The 11,989-nt window shown below is 41.8% G+C and overlaps 1 protein-coding gene across 1 annotated transcript in view; it reads right to left on the reverse strand.

The window, feature by feature from the left end:
* Window positions 1–10,052, reverse strand: part of nuak1b (NUAK family, SNF1-like kinase, 1b) — a 29,854-nt gene extending 19,802 nt beyond the window's left edge. Inside the window, exon 1 of the mRNA XM_046038087.1 lies at window positions 10,002–10,052. The gene's annotated coding sequence lies outside the window, so the exon portion shown is untranslated. The remainder of the gene's footprint in view (window positions 1–10,001) is intronic.
* Between the last annotated feature and the right edge of the window lie 1,937 nt (window positions 10,053–11,989).

The raw sequence follows: 11,989 nt of genomic DNA on the forward strand, positions 1-11,989 counted from the left end.
TTTTACTTTTTCTACTTTAAGAATATTTTGATGACAATCCATTTTCACTTTCACAGGACTTTTACTTGTACCAAAGTATTTCTACACTGTGGCATTGCTTACTTACGCAAAGATCTGAGTACTTCTTCCACCACTGCCTCCACCAAGGATGAAAAAACAACATTTTGTGGTTTTACTGGGGTTATGTGCCGGACTGTTTCTCGGCCTGGACTTTTGCCATCACCGTGAGGTTGCCAGGCAACCGGCCAACAAATAGTGTATTTCCCAAAATGTTGAACTACTCCTTAAATTTATTGCAGGTGCTATGTAGAGGTGCACTGAAAGACAAAAAATACCCGCACAAAGCTTTCCAAGTATGTAAACAAGATTGCCAACCATTCCACCAAAGATGGTCTTTGGATTTTTGAAAGATTTTGCTATCACGAGCTACTGCAAAGCCACAAATGATAAGAAATATTTGACATACATCCCATTATTGTCTGCTTTTTGCTTCTTTTAGTTTGAATCTCTATCAACATGTAGGTGATAAAAATGAACATTTTTATTATCAAAACAACAACCTTGGTGGAGGTATGTGCTCTTTGATTGCGCTCGTTGAGAATACCGGATTTGGCATTATCATGATTGCACTAACTGGATTGTTATAGGCATTTATAGTATACTATGGTCATATCTGCTTCCTATCTCAACAGCTGCTGTATTATAGTTTGAGAAAGTAAGAAAGTTTGCCTGCAGTTTTGTGAATGTCAGCCAAGGACCAATCAATGCTATGTGAAAAAAACAAAAGTAATAAATATGTAAAAAAAAAAAAACACTATGAAAGACATTTTAGGTAGTCTATGTAATGTTATACAGTATAATAATATGCATTCGTTCCAATATGATGAATAACAGCTGGCTCTGTTTGCCATTGAATGTTCCTACACTTCCCCAGTGTTTTATATACATTCATCGTGCTAAATGAATTCCTATTTGCATCTGGTTTCCATACCGAAAATCAATGGAGACAAATCTCTGAAGAGATTATCTAATTAATCCCATTTTCATATGGGCTGCACTATACACTACAGACTGCTGAATTGTGTTTTTGTGGTACTTTTTGGTAATTTTAATATACTATTTTAGTACATAATATATTTTTTTGGTGTGTGTGTGTGTGTGTGTGGGGGGGGGGGGGGGGGGGGGGGGGGGGGGGGGGGGGGGGGGGCAAGAATATACAGTGCTGTGCAAAGGATTTAGGAAGGTGTGGAAACAATGCTGTAAGAAAAGAATGCTTTAAAAAAACATACATGTTAATACATTACATTTATCAATTAACAAATAAAAAAAGGTGAAAAATCTAAAATTAGTATTTGGTGTCCCGCATAGTCGGGATTTCCTAATCATATTGTCAGGTGATTGAACACTTATACCAGGTGCTAATGATCACCAATTCAATATATGGACCTATAGGTTCAAACACAACTATTAACTGAAACAGAAACAGATGTGTAGGAGGAATACAACTGGGTGAGGAACAGCCAAACTCAGTTAACAAAGTGATGTGAAGGTGGTCTTTTGTTAATTGATAAATATAATCTATTAACTTGGCTGTTAAACATTCTTACTTTACAACATATTTTCCACACTTGCCTAAAAGCAGTTCTGTTGAATAAAGTAAGTTTCAATCTGTAGAGATGTTTCTCTAATGACATGTTTTGGCAACTCAAAACATTTTCAATAGATGTAATCAACATGAAAATAAATGTGTATTTTCTTAGTTTTCTATCATTTCAAATATGATGATGCAGACGGCCGCCTCGGGATTACGCTCTGTAGTGCTTTTTGTGTTTTTTTAATTAATGCTATTTTCTGCCGTCCCTCTCTGGTAACTTTTACCAGAACTTTTACGAGAGAAGAGCTCTTAAACATTGGACTTTCAACTGCTCATACTATTCCACCGCTCTTTATTGAACCTGGAACTTTCCCGCAGTTACTAGTTGGAGGAGCGGCAGCTCTGTTTGGGATCCTTCGGAAACGGCGCAGGGGAAAACGTGCAGGCGTGCTGGTTAAACTGACAGCAGGGATTTCGCACTGTGCTCCCCTCAATTCACCTGGCGACTGTGCGTTCTCTGGCCAACAAAATGGACGAATTGCTTCTCCTCTCGAACTAACTCGGACTTCTGCAGATCTGCTGCCCTCTGTTTCACCGATTCCTGGCTCACCGAGCGCATCCCGGACAGCGCATTTCACCTACCGGGATTTAATCCCATCGTGAAAGGGAACTCACGGGAAAAACACGGGGAGGCAGACTCTGTTTCTATATAAACGAAGGTTGGTGCACAGATGTTACAGTGTTGAAGAAATCATGCAGGCCTCACCTAGAGACATTATTTATATACTGTAAACCGTTTTATTCCCCGCGGGAGTTTTCCTCGTTTGTTGTGGTTGCCTTTACATTCCACCTCAGGCCTGTGTTAGTGAGGCGTGACTACACCTGGCCGACCAGATAACTAACGTGGAGAAAAAACATCCAGACTCCCTGCTCATTGTTCTTGGGGACTTTAACAAAGCAAACCTCAGTCATTAACTTCCAAATTACAGACAGCATATTAAGTGTCCCACCAGGGACACTAACACACTGGACCACTGCTACACAACATTAAAGGACGCCTATCACTATGTTCTCCCGTGCAGCCTTGGGACTCTCTGATCACTGTCTGGTTCATCTTATCCTGACACACAGGCAAAAACTGAAATCTGCTAAACCTGTTGTATCTGTGTCATAAAGTCTGTGAAAAGATGGACCAATGAGTCAAAGCTGGAGTTACAGGCCTGCTTTGACTGCACTGACTGGAGTGTTTTTGAGGTTGCAGCTACTGACCTGGATGAACTAACTGACACTGTGACATCTTACATCAGTTTTTGTGAGGACATGTGTGCCGACTAAAACCTTCCGCACATACAAACAACCAAAAACCCTGGTTCACAGCGAAACTCAGGCAGCTTCGTCAGACCAAAGAGGAGGCCTTCAGAAGTGGGGACAGAGTCTTGTACAACCAGGCCAGGAACACCCTGACAAAAGAGGTCAAAGCTGCAAAGAGGTGCTACGCTGAAAAGCTAAATAACAGCTTTGCAGCCAATGACCCTGCCTCAGTGTGGAGAAGCCTATGGACACTCACAAACTACAAGAGACCATCCCCCAACACTGCTGGTACTCAACGACTGGCAGACGAGCTGAATGGTTTCTACTGTAGGTTTGAAAAGCCCAGAGTCACACCTCTCCCCCACTCCAACGCCATCTTCAAACAGTCACCTTCCCCCTCTGACCTCTCACCTGCACTCAAGATCTGTGAAGAGGACGTGAGCCACCTCTTCCAGAGGCAGAAGATCCTGGACCTGCCTGAACATCTGTGCGGACCAGCTGGCCCCCATCTTCACTCAGATCTTCAACAAATCACTGGAGCTGTGTGAAGTTCCCTCCTGCTTCAAACGCTCCACAGTCATCCCGGTCGCAAAAAAACCCTCCATCTCTGGACTAAATGACTACAGGCCCGTCGCCCTGACATCTGTAGTCATGAAGTCCTTTGAAAGACTGGTGTTGGCCCACCTGAAGGACATTACAGGCCACCTGCTGGATCCCCTGCAGTTTGCCTACAGGGCTAACAGGTCAGTGGATGATCCTGTCAACTTGGGTCTGCATTACATCCTGCAACACCTCGACTCTCCAGGGACATATGCAAGGATCCTGTTCGTGGACGTCAGCTCGGCGTTCCTTCACCCGGATGTCCTCAGCACCAAAATCACCCAGCTCACTGTGCCAGCCTCCACCTGTCAGTGGATCACAGACTTCCTGACTGACAGGAGTCAGCAGGTGAGGCTGGGAAACATCACATCCAGCACCCGGACTATCAGCACTGGCACCCCCAGGGGTGTGTGCTCTCCCCACTGCTCTTCTCCCTCTACACCGACTGCACCTCAGGAGACCCATCTGTCAAACTCCTGAAGTTCGCTGACGACACAACGGTCATCTGCCTCATCCGGGACGGTGATGAGTCGGCCTATAGACGGGAGGTTGATCAGCTGGCTCTCTGGTGCGGTCAGAACATCCTGGAGCTTAACACGTTCAAAACTGTGGAGATGACCGTGGACTTCAGGAGGAGCCCCCCCACTCTGCCCCCCATCCCCATTCTAAACAGCCCTGTGTCTGCTGTGGAATCCTTCAGGTTTCTGGGTTCCACTATATCCCAGGACCTGAAGTGGCTCAACCTGCCTAAGGAGCTGCTGATCCAGTTCTACACAGCCATCATCCAGTCTGTTCTCTGCACCTCCATCACTGTCTGGTTTGGATCTGCCACCAAAAAGGACAGGGACAGACTACAACGGACAGTCAGGACTGCAGAAAAAATCATCGGTGCCATCCTGCCCTCCATTCAGGACTTATACATTTCCAGAGTCAGGAAACGGGCAGGAAACATCACTGCAGATCCATCTCACCCCGGACACAACCTGTTCCAGCTCCTCCCCTCTGGTAGGCGCTACAGAGCACTGTACGCCAAAACTAACAGACACAGAAGCAGTTTCTTCCCACAAGCCATCACTCTGATGAACAGCTGAATTCTGACTCACAGTGTCAGGAACAATTCCTGTGCAATAACCCAGTAACTCTGCCTCTAATCAGCCACCTGTTTACTGGTTACCACTTATTATTTATTTATTCACCATTCTCTATTTCAGTGCTGTTCATACTATGTCAAATTGTATATACTGTATACCAATACACCTACCTCAGGTCATAAGGTCATAGGTCTTTTTTTTTCCAGCATCCTTTGCACTATGTTCCATCACACTTTGTACATGTGTACATGTATGTGTACCTGTATATTAACTGACTGCCTCGAAACTGCCCTCTTTAATTCTCTTCCTTACAAGTCACCTCAAAAAATCCCATCATGTGACCGCATGTAATCTGTGTTGTCTTGTGTAATATTATGTATTGTATGTTGTTATGTAATGTATATTATGTTGCTGTCTGCATTAATTCTTTTCTGGGAAGCGAGTGGTGGCGCTGAATATAGCTGCGGCCCGGAGGCTTGCTCCAATTTCTTGCAATTTCCCCACTGTGGGACAAATAAAGGTTTCATTCATTCATTCATATATCATATCCACCTTCAACATGTACATAATGAGAATAATAGTTTACTCTAGTAAAGTAGTTTACTAGAGTAAACTATTATTCTCAGTCGAATTCCTCGTATGTGTACACATACCTGGCAATAAAGCGGATTCTGATTCTGATTCTGAAATATGTCTTAACATTTTTATGTTGATATGCTTATCACGCTGAGAAGACGACCTGGCCAAACTGCCCAACAATCAGATTGTCTTGACTGTACTGTTGCTTGCTCATATGCTTGTGTATTTTAACAGCTAATTACGTAGGGCAAGGCCCATGTCAAACACTATCTGATTAAGGACGAAATCTGTTTTTCCCTATGGTCCTAACAATAGCTGGCATAATTTCTGAGCATTTGTGACATTTGTTGTCATTAAACAGAGTAAGTAGAGTTTCTAGTTATAGCAACACAGGCTCTGAGATTAGCATCTGATCTGATCCCTCCCTTGGCCTCACTTGCACTCTGTAGAAAAGAGATGTTTTCTGTACAAAGAGTGACAACACTGCCCTCTTGAGTTAAAAGTAAGGTCATATCAATGTTAGCAAAGACAAAATATTGTATTTACAGCACACAACCAAAAGAGTCACGACAATGTCAAACAACATGAAAACATTACGAGTTTCCTAAAAAATATGACAAGATCAACAAAGAGCTTGATTGTTGTTGTCATTCAACACTCCAACAGATAAACATGAAAGTATGACTGCCACATGTGCTCATGAAAATAGTGTATGATTTTGGGCAGCAACCGAAGAAACTGTTTAAATGGTCTAAACTTGCAATGTGAATGCTGAAGGCACACAATTTTAAACCAACTACATAAAAAGGCTTTTGGGGAACAGCTGTAAATCAACATAACTGCTTTGCCATATAGACCATATCAGTGTTTTTGCCTGTTTTACTACTTTTTGCAAGTCCATTAACTACAAATCATATCTAGGCTGTACCTCACTTGACTGCTGAGCACTTTTTAAAGGTTTTTTGGCGGCTAGTCCAAATTTTCTGGCTACTGTCCTGGATGGCAGTAAAAGTTGATTCTTACAGTTTGAAAAGATATGGTACAGTTTGATAGATGGTTGGCAGTGATATAAAGTATGTGATATGTAGTAAACAGGTAGGGTCCTTAATCATACCAGTATGTTTTAACTGACACTAAGGCTTTGGTAGTATTAGCACATAGCACACCTTTTGTACAGTCTATGGCGCAGACACAAACACCATAAATGTACAGCTTTGTAGAGCTGACTGACAGCTAATGCAGCTGCCGCTTCATGTGATGCTTCAGAGGAAAGACGTCTCATTTCTCTAAAAACAAATTTCCTCATTTCTTCTCCCCACAGTGGGCCTTTGTCATTTCTCATTTGTGCCTGCTGAGGGCTGTTTCACAACCAAGATAGCGGATTAGGCAGGTGTAACACCAAAATCTGTGACCTATCAGATTCTGTGACTACACCCAAACAACAATGTTTTACTAACCACAACCAAGTACTTTTAGTACCTAAACCCAACCAAGTACTTTTGGTGCCTAAACCCAACCAAATTGCAACCGCTTCATATAGTCAACAAAGCCTCTGGCGCTTAACTTCCAATTTGGGTCACAGAATCTGATAGGTCACACGTTTTGGTGTCACACCGGGATTTTCCAGTTATCTTGGCTAAAGTAACCCTTGACTCGTTTTCACAAAATCAGTAGCACATACGTTACCATGCTGATTTATTCTGTGCGGCTAGCCTGCTCCAGACCGGGCTAACAGCCATGCTTATTTAATCCTGGTGCCTTATCTGTTCAGTCAGTGGTCACGCCGATCAGAAACCAATGTGTTTATTTTGTTTTTTTTCAGTTATTCCATGTTCTCATGTTTGTTTGCATATTTTTCATTAGCCTGCATTAAAATACCACAGGAAGCCTACATTTTGGCAATATGGTAGCACATAGTTTGTGGTCATTAGGTTTCATAACTGGAGAAGAAGACACCCTATACATACAGTGAGTGGTATAAAAGGACATAACGTAATAAATAAATAAATAAATAACAGGGGCACAGTAATAATCCAGTGGAAAATAGTGTGGCAGACAATAGTGGACCGACTGAATGTGTGAGCTGCTAAAATATCACTGCTATTAACTGAAACTGTCATAATTATAATGTTATATTGTGATCTAAAAGTGAGCACTGGACATTATTTGTCACTCAAGAAATGTATTGCACACTAGGTATATATATATATATATATATATATATTGTATAAATTATCATTAGGTTTCACAATTGTATAATAGCCTAGCCTACTCCCTAATTATCGTCCCACTTCAGTGGACCAATTTGTGTATTGTGCACTGTTAATTCATGAAACAACAGGGAGAGGACACAAAAATGTTTTTTGATCTTTTTTCCTCCCTGGGATAACTCATCTGCTGTGAGCTTGGGAGAGAAAACAATGATTAATGCATTGTGTTACAGTCATGCTTACAGTGTGCATTACAGTGATCACTTCTCTTTCTAGTTTCTGTCCAATTTCCTCAGAATCTATTTTTATTTCCATATCTAGGTCCAAGTCCTGCTGGGGTTTTTGGTAATATTTTATTTTGTTACATTTTTCAAATGTGTGCAGTTCAGATATCTGACAGTTTGTAAAACACTTATCAATTAGCAGCTGTTCACCTGTGGATGTCCTTCAGGTAATACTTCCTACATTTCCAGAATGGCTGTCGCACTGTGGGACTACAGCCTCACGGTACAGTATTTTCTATGAGCACCATATATTGTTCTATTTTAAAGAACTGAAAATGCTTTAAGAACGGTTTATTTGCACAATATGAAAACATGCAATGCAAACATAGAAGAAACAAATTGTCCAAAAAAGTAACTTAAGCTAAAAGAACAAGCCACTGATTACTGCATTATATTTTTATATTTTGAATTGCCACATGACAGCATGTTGCGTTTCCTTTTATATAAATAAAGAAATTTCCACCAGAAATTGGTGCAGAATATTTCTCCCAAAGTCAGGAAATTAAGTGTTGCTCAAAAACATCTGGGGAAGACCTCTAGACTCCCCACTCAGATATTTCAGCATTGAACATTACTTCAAAATAGTGTTACAATATTGTTCTCATCTTGTTCTCATGAACACAGAATTGTATATCATCACATCTCGTGAGTCAAGTGTAGCGTTACACCCCTAATCGAAGCCCTTCTGTCCACACCACATTTTCTATAGGCCTACATAGGTAACTTAGGAAATACAACAAAAAGGTGATGCATTTTGTTGTGAATTGGCGCTACATAATTACAACTGAAATGAATTGATATTATGTTGATTAGGCTATGGTTGTAATTAATACATTTGCTGAGTGGCATATTAACATCCACTGCTCACGTTTAATGTATGACATAATGTTGGTAACATTATAATATTGACCGTTTCAGTTAAAGAGGTGGTATTATTCTCATTTTCAGGTTCAAAATCTTAATTAGAGGTTGTACCAGAACAGGTTTACATGGTTTAATTTTCAAAAAACACCATATTTTCCTCTTTTCACCCTATGTGTTTTACGCTCCGCACTTGAGCTACAGAGTGATGCATCTTACTTGTACAAAATCTTTGTTGGGAGTTGCACATGCGCAGTTCCCAGGTAAGGACTACTAGCCAATCAGAAGCAGAGAAGGGCGGGCCGTTAAGAAATAGTAATGACAAGTTCGACTCTTTTGACAGACTCGTTCATTCAAATCTCGTTCATTAAAATTAACTAATCTTTTTTTGAGTCATTTCGTTCATTTGAACTAGGCTGGTTATTGTGGCACTGCAGCCCTCTACTGGGCGATTAAAAAACAGCGCCGTTCTCAAACACGGAAGGCTGCCTGGCTTGCTTTATTTGACAAAGTATAATGCACAAATACACCTCTTGATTACTGTATATCATCATTATATAACCCCCCTGGGCCCACAACCAAATTAAAAACCACAGAAATATGTTGTCAATATGCAATCACCACTACTCCGGCTAAATCCGTCCATTGTCACAATCTTTCCTGAGTATACAACCAGACCAGCCATATAAAGGCTTATGTATATAATTACTATCATTATCTCTAAAGTGCTCATTCATACAGTAGCCTAACGTCCCTATCCATGAGTAAAATATTAATATCAGATTTGCAGTAAATATATATAAGTAATAAGCTTGATACACTATATGAATAAACACACTCTTATTAAAATTCAACCAATTTAATAATAATCTGGATCAAGCCACCAAGTTCTTAAAGAACTCCAGCACAGAGAGCGGAACAAAGAAATAAACACTTCTAAACGCAGCAGTTTGGCAGGTCTGGACGCAGAATGGGCCACATCAGGTCCGGATTCCGCAGACAGAGAAACACACATGAGCACATCGCTCTCAAACACTGCCAGGTTGTTTACCAATCAAGAGCTGTGAAACAACAGAACGGCTCTGTTGGTAAATAAAAACGAAAAGTTACATTGCGTTCTCTGGCGGACCTGGATCAGCTGTTAGCTGTTTACAGAGCTAACGCTAACGTTGCTACGTGGCTGTGTTTTAATGTTTTAATGACCGGGTCTGTTTGTTTTGGAGAGGAGACGACCTCTGAGGTAATTCGGCTCCCAGTAGAACCCTGTCAGGGCTCTGAAGTGGAGCGAACCTAGAACAACTCTCATCAGCTGTTAGCTGTAATGTTAAACACTAGCAGGATTTAAGTTATGGTGCGGCTGTGTTAAAACTATAACTTAGCACAACGTCACTGCGCTGTAATAATGTTATGCTTTATAAAATGTCACATAATTAACAAAATAGCTATATAATGTCAGTCCAGTGACTGTTACCTTACAGCCGACCTGCCTCTCATTCTCTGGCGCTGGCAGTCACTCAGCCTGCTGAGTGAACGAAAGAGTGAGGAGGACCCATGTGAGCGGTGAACGAGTCGTTCATTCCTGCTCCACAGTAGGAGCTGTCACGTGACAAATGAATGACTCAAACTCAGAGACCCACAGTTGAGAGTCGTAAACTAATCAATTCTGTTTCCTGTGCTGCCTGCTTACCACAGCCCTGTAGCCGAGCTGTCACGTGACAAATGAACGACTCAAACAGACCCACAGTTGAGAGTCGTGAACTAATCAATTCTGTTTCCTGTGCTGACGGAGCCCAGGCAGCTGCCGTGTGACGAGTGAACGTAAGAGTCCAAGATCTTATGAACGAAACGTTCTTTGAACGACACAACACTAGTAAGAAACAAGGTAGTGTGATCCAAATCAAAGCTGCTTCAGACTGCGTCCATAACCTAGCAGATGGTATAAGTTACTCACAAGTCCACAACCACACAACATCATTGTTCCACATCTTACCATAAACCACTACAGAAATCACAATATTTCAATATCAGGTGTAACATTAGCATTTTAGTTATAACTTTAACTGTGTTAGCCAACGTTTACAACAACTCCGCACTTGACCAGTCTGTGAAGTTACATTGCCGTGTTTATTTTAAATATAATTCACAACCAATAAAGCATACTTACAGGTTGTGAATTTCCAGGCCCAAACAGAGTTGGAGTTGCATCGTCTTTTAGGACTAAACATTGAACTGTTGCCGGTGTTCTGACGATCTAACATTATGCTGCCTTGCCGAAAAATGCTACCATAGCGCAAATCGACTCTACTCGGCCCTGCTCTGTTTTCTCCGTGCAGATAACACCCAGAGATAGTATGTGGTCGTCAATAGTGACATCACACACAACTGCCGTGACGTAATGTTCAATGCGACACACACACCAGCGATCCACACAGCTTTCTCTTTTTTAAGTTAAAATGTTTCAATATTACTCAGAATATAAAGACAGATAAGCAGTATGAAAACCTGCAACTGTGTTTTCCTCTGCCGTTGTTGCTGCAGCGGTCTGTGTGATGGCGGGAGCAGAGAGCTCTGTAAGCGGGCGGCTGGCTGGCCGGCCTCACACGCTCCTCCCGCAGGTTGACACAGGCATCCCCGCAGCCACTTGCGGAGCTCCTCAACTCTGAAAATATTCAAGCACATTTTTGTTCCGCCATCACTTCTCGTAAAACTGTCAATATTTGAAATCTACACAGCTGATTTCACCTCAAAACTTCTCAGAAGTGGATTTAGTGATGAAATTTAATACGAAAACTGTAAAATATAAAACACTCAACAACTGTTGCTGGCCTGTCTGGTGCAAGCAATGATGATGCAGTGAACAGTGACGATTCTCTCTGACCAATCAGCAGTCTGTCGTGTTTTCACGTTACATTTTAGTATCCCTCAGCTCGCTTGGAACCTCGAAGGAGGTGAGGTGATACAAAAAAAAAGTACCTGGAAGCAGGCACAACATTTCTACAATGGAAAACAAAGGCTCAGACTAGCTTGGTTTGAAGGCGTGCCTGATTCCGCTAGCCGCTTGGCAAGCTTTATGACGCGTTTTCATTGTGACGTCACAAGTACAGGAAGTGAAGGGCTGGACTACAAACGCGCTGTTTTCAAGCGGTTCAGAGCAGAGCTTTCTGTGGGAGATGGGAACTCCCTATGGGCTGGACTTTGGGCTTTTTCACTTTGCAAACCTGTTATATGCACAAAAAAGATATATAACTCAATACAGGAGAGCGGAAAAGCCAAAAAGCATAATACCACCTCTTTAAGAAATCAATCGTGGTCTCGTGAAGAAAGCTGTTGACACACATTTATCTGAATTCCACACCTGGCTTGACATAGCTGCTGAGCCTTGTTTGGCCTTTGTGAAACGGATAAAGCCAGGATGCACTGGCCACGCTAGGTCAAGCCTAGCTTTTTCTCTTATCCTGG

Source organism: Micropterus dolomieu, linkage group LG22 (genome assembly GCF_021292245.1).
Source record: "Micropterus dolomieu isolate WLL.071019.BEF.003 ecotype Adirondacks linkage group LG22, ASM2129224v1, whole genome shotgun sequence".
NCBI classification, from domain to species: Eukaryota; Metazoa; Chordata; class Actinopteri; order Centrarchiformes; family Centrarchidae; genus Micropterus; species Micropterus dolomieu.